Source organism: Ursus arctos, unplaced genomic scaffold (genome assembly GCF_023065955.2).
Source record: "Ursus arctos isolate Adak ecotype North America unplaced genomic scaffold, UrsArc2.0 scaffold_2, whole genome shotgun sequence".
In the NCBI taxonomy this organism is placed as follows: domain Eukaryota; kingdom Metazoa; phylum Chordata; class Mammalia; order Carnivora; family Ursidae; genus Ursus; species Ursus arctos.
The window spans coordinates 37,329,421-37,334,995 of record NW_026622874.1 but is presented as its reverse complement, the minus strand read 5'-3'; positions in this window follow the sequence as shown (position 1 = coordinate 37,334,995).

Sequence of the window (5,575 nt, the reverse complement as noted above, 5' to 3'; positions counted from 1 at the left end):
ACTGATTAAAGAACCCCCTGAGAAATGCTGTCTGGTCCTATGACTGCTAAAGACAATAAATCTAAAGGTAACAATCTTTCCATATACACAAAATAAACTCCAGGCCCAGATAATTTATAGGGAGTTCTGTCAAACTTGCAGCAGATTATTTCAGTCTTTAAAAAAAACCTTTTTTGTTTTATTACCAAACATGGGGTTCCAACTCATGACCCAGAGACCAAGAGTCGGGTGTTCTACTGAGTGAGCCAGCCAGAAGCCCCTGAATATTTCAGTCTTATATAAAAGATTCCAGAGAATGGAGGGGGGAGTAAATATTCCCCAGATGAGTGTTTGATGACTGTGTATCCATGGAAAGTAGGACAACGAAAAATTATAGGTCAATTTCACCGATAAGCATAAATTTTAAAATCCTAAACAAAATGTTAACACAAAATGTCAGGTATATAAAAGATAATGTGTCATAGCCGAATGAGGTTTATCTCAGGAATGCAAAGATGTTAAAATTTGAAAAACCTATGATTTTTCATACTGATAGATCAGGGAAGAAGAAAAACTCTTAAAGTGTACTTGAGATACCTTCAACCCACATCATTCTTAATGAGGAGTCATGTGAATTAAAGGCATTTGTTTATTTATTTATTTATTTAAAGATTTTATTTATTCGACAGAGATAGAGACAGCCAGCGAGAGAGGGAACACAGGCAGGGGGAGTGGGAGAGGAAGAAGCAGGCTCATAGCGGAGGAGCCTGATGTGGGGCTCGATCCCAGAACGCCAGGATCACGCCCTGAGCCGAAGGCAGACGCTTAACCACTGTGCCACCCAGGCGCCCCTGTTTACTTATTTTTAAAGGCTTGTGACTTCAGGAACTAGATACCAATGTCCATTAACATCACATTTATTCAACCGTAATGGAGTTCTAGCCGGCACAGTAAGGTAAGAGAAAGAAAGGAAAAGAAAAACAAAACTATCATTACTTAAAATTACTTATTTTTAGAAAGCGAAACTAAAAATTATTAGAACGTGAAGGGCATTTAGCAAGGTGACTTATAAAATTTGTAAAAATGTAATTATATAAATTCATTAAAAATATATAAATTTCATTTTATAAACCAACAAACAATTCAAGAACATGTTATTTTTTTAAAGATTTTATTTATTTGTTTTATAGAGAGAGAGTGCGTGGGAGTAGGGGGAGGGGCAAAGAGGGAGGGAGAGAGAAAATTCTCAAGCATACTGCATGCTGAGCACAGAGCCTAACATGGGGCTCAGATCTCATGACCCTGACTGAGATCATGACCTGAGCAGAAATCAAGAGTCAGACGCTTAGCCAACTGAACCACCCAGGGGTCCCTATTTGTTTATCTATCTATCTAGATATCTAGTCATTGGTTGATTGATTTAAAGAGGTTCCACACCCAACGTAGAGCCCAATGCAGGGCTTGAACTCACAACCCTGAGCTCAATACCTGAGCTCAAGACCTGAGCTGAGATCAAGAGTCAGACGCTTTGGGGCACCTGGGTGGCTCAGTCATTAAGCGTCTGCCTTGGGCTCAGGGTGTGATCCCCGGGTCCTGGGATCAAGCCCCACATCGGACTCCCTGCTCTGTTGGGAGCCTGCTTCTTCCTCTCTAACTCTCCCTGCTTGTGTTCCCTCTTTAGCTGGCTGTCTCTCTCTCTCTGTCAAATGAATAAATGAAATCTTAAAAAAAAAAAAAAAGAGTCAGACACTTAGCCAACTGAACCACCTAGGTGCCCTCAAAAACATGTTTCTAAAAGGAGACCATTCACAATAATAATAGAAAGTAATAAATTCAGGAATGTATCTGACAAAAGACAGGCAAGCATCTTTGGAGAAGATTAGAAATTTCTATGGAAATCATTAAGGAAAACTTAACTAACTAGAGAGACCTAGGGAGATATATTGTAAAAATGTCAATTCTCCCCTCAAGTTGATCTATACAAAATGCATTTCCAATCACAATCACATCAGAACTTTGTGGAAACTGAGAAGTTGATTCTAAAATGTATATGGAAGAACAGAGGACCAAAAATAGCCAACACACTCCGGAAAAAAACTTGCTCAAAAGGATAGCAAAACTTATGAAGTCAAAGTAATTAAGTAAAACAGAATGGTAGCACAGGGATAGACAGCTTGGAAGAGAATAGTGAGTCTGGAAACAGACTTGTATGTCATGGAAACTTGATATATGATCAGAAATGCAGATCACTGGAGAAAGGATTCTAGTCAATACATGGTATTTGGGACATTGGCTGGCCATTTGGAAAATAAAGAAATGGATTCCTATTTCGTACCAAACAAAAACGAATTCTGTATGGGCTAATGACTTAAATGTGAAAGCCAAAACTTATAGTTTCCCCCCCAATTCTAGGAAATACCTTTCTGACTTTAGGGTAGACAAAGATTTTTTCTAAGCTTTTTTTTTTTTTTTTTTTTTTTTTTTTTTTAAGAGCAGTTTGAAGTTCACAGCAAAATTGAGAGGACACTACAGAGGTTTTCCATAAACCGGCTTGCCCGTTCATCCATAGCCTTTCCTATCATCCACATCCCCCACCGGAGTGGTATGCTTGCTACTACTGATGGATCTCCATTGGTACATCATTTTCACCCAAAGTCAATAGTTATTTAGGGTTCCCTCCTGGTGGTGTACATTCTATGGGTTTGGACAAATGTATAATGACATGTATCCATCATTATAGTATCGTACAGAATGCTTTCACTGCCTGAAAATTCATCTATGCTTCACATATTCATCCCTCCCCTCCCACCTGCCCCCGCACTCCCCTGGCAGGGCGAGGATTTTTTTAGATGCCAAAGTTGCAAACGACAGAAGAAATGATTGACACATTCAACGACATTAAACTTATGAACTTTTATTCATGAAAGGCTCCATAAAGAAAGTGAAAAGCTCTGGGACTGGATCCTGGATTGGGGGAAAAATTGCTCTAAAGAACGTTATTGGAACAACTGGCCAAATTTCAATATGGACTACATATTAGATATAAGTATTATATCAAGGTTAAACTACCTAAATTTGAAAATGGTACCTAAAAGGATATTTTTGTTTTCAGGGGTAGATACTGCAACTTATTCTCAAAGAGATGAGCAAAAATGATGCATATATTGTCTGTTTTATACACAAATACAGGAAACTGTGAACTGATATGAAGGGTATGTATACAGGAATTCACTGTATTAGTCCTGAAGCTTTTCTGTCAGTTTGATTTTTTTTCCAAAAGAGAGTAAAAAAATTTTAATACTTGAAAAAACACATGCTATAAACAGGGAGAAAATATTTGCAACACGTACAACTGACAAAAGATTGGTATCAATAATGTATTTCTAAGAAAACCCCTTAGAAGAAGAAGAGAAACAGGAATGGATAATCAGCATATGAAATTTGCTCAACCTGAGGGCACTGAGATTTATTTTTAGTAGACTAGCAAAAATTAAGAAATCTGACAAGAACAAGGTTTGGAAAGAATGTGGAGTAACAGGAAAGGGCTGATGAATGCTGCTGGCAGCACAGGCTGGTACCATCACTTTGAAAACATTACAGCATTAGCTTTCATTTTTTAAAAAAGGTTTTTAAAAGATTTATTTATTTATTTGAGAGAGAGAGCACCGTGAGCATGGCAAGGAGGGGCAGAGGGAGAGAGAGAATCGCCAGCAGACTCCTGAGATCACAACCTGAGATGAAATTGAGAGTCAGATGCTTAACCGACTGAGCCACTCTGGTGCCCCCAGCGTTATCTTTGAAAGCTGAACACTCCATACTCTCTCACCTAGTAGTGCCGCTCCTGAGTTCAAATGAACTCATCCCTAGGAGGTGTGCACAGAATGTTCCTACCAGCCTTGTAATTATCAGGGCAGATTTGTTTTTTGTGGGGCATGAGATTATATAATTGGAGAAAAATCAGAACAAATTACAAACGTGCCAAAACCCAGGGAAGTAACATACTATGTTTTAAATTGGTTTACACACTTCGAGACTTTTTCCTTTTTTTTTCCTGCGTATTCTTTGATCCCCTCTTCATAGGACAACGATTTCTGTAATGTTTATATAGACAGAGTAAAAAAACAAAGTCTTTCTTTTAGCATGGTTTATTCAGCTTTTTAAAATTATTAATCTTTGGGATGTGAAAAAAAAAAAGTCTGGACAGAATCACTGTAGTTCTGTTCTAGGTTTTTGACCTACAAACTTAGGGATTCTGGTTAAGTTTCACTTTGTATAATTCCCATCAATAAAGAAAAAATGTAAAGCGCATTTATAATCATATAATCATGGATACATTCCTAATGGGAGAGAACTTCATTTGACTAAGCATTGGTCAGAACTCGATCCTCTGCTTACAGTTTTAGAGATCTAATACATTTTTACAGACCAGCTTCTAGCTTCCTACATTTCAAACTATGTGTCTCTCCCAACATGTGTATACTTCTGGCTTTGGATGCTATAGGACACATTCAGATCCTGATATGACATTTGTCCCTACATCTTCCTACTCTAGGATGGAAAGCAATAGCTAATAATAACAGACTGCAAACCCATAAAGGACTTCCCACTGAACTCAAGTAAATGTATCTGCAACTCAACCCAGTTTGGCTCAATCCCCAAATGCCTGCTGCTATCTATCACCCACCCAACTTGTGAAGTGTTGAAGGAGGGGAAGCTGGAGTGTAAAGAGAAAGTGGTCCTAATCCATTGTGGCTTAAATATCCTTCTTTCGAAGATTTTACAAAAACATATGACCATGTGAACATGTTGACAAGGCTCCTCTTTTAGGGCTATGGAAGGGAGCCATGGGACTGAGGGGCTCTGAAGCTCAAGTTTCATTAGCTTCATGGTAAATTTGCCTCTAATAAGTACAAAATACTGGAGACAACTCAAGTGTCCACAGGAAAATGGATAAATAACTATACAAAAACAGTCTTACCAACACACAGTATTATAGCAGTAAAAATAAATGTTCTACAGCTTGCTTACACTTAACTTGGATGAATCAAAGAAACGAATCCCTTCTCAACTATCAGCTGCTTGGGGCACGTGGCTCCAGAGTCTAGCAAAACAGAGAAATGTAAATCCATAGGGACCAAGAGTCGTGACTTTGTGTTATCTTCTTTTTGGTGTTGGGTGGGGTGTGGTAGTATGGAAATATTATTCGGTATATCAAATGCACCGGATTAAATTTATTCCGTTTAATTTCAGAGTTTTTCTGCGAGCTAAAAGCTTAATGGGTTTTCAGGCCTCTGGGGCTTCTGCCCCTCCCTTTTACACTCAGACTTCCCACTTTCTAAATGTACCAGGCTCCCGCGGCACCAGCTTCAGTCTTTCCGGGCGTCAGACTGTTTTTCACCAGTCCCGGCCCACTCGATTACGTAAATTCTTCCAAGAGGATCCCCAAACCTACCCCGCCCTGCAGAACCTGGCCAGCTCCAACCAGGCTCCGAAACTTACCAGCTGCCAGGAGCCGGGAAGAGGGCGTGGAAAGGCGCGGAACTTCCCAGGCCCCGCCCCCCTCGTTCGCTTCCCGCCCCCGCCAGCTCCCAGCCAA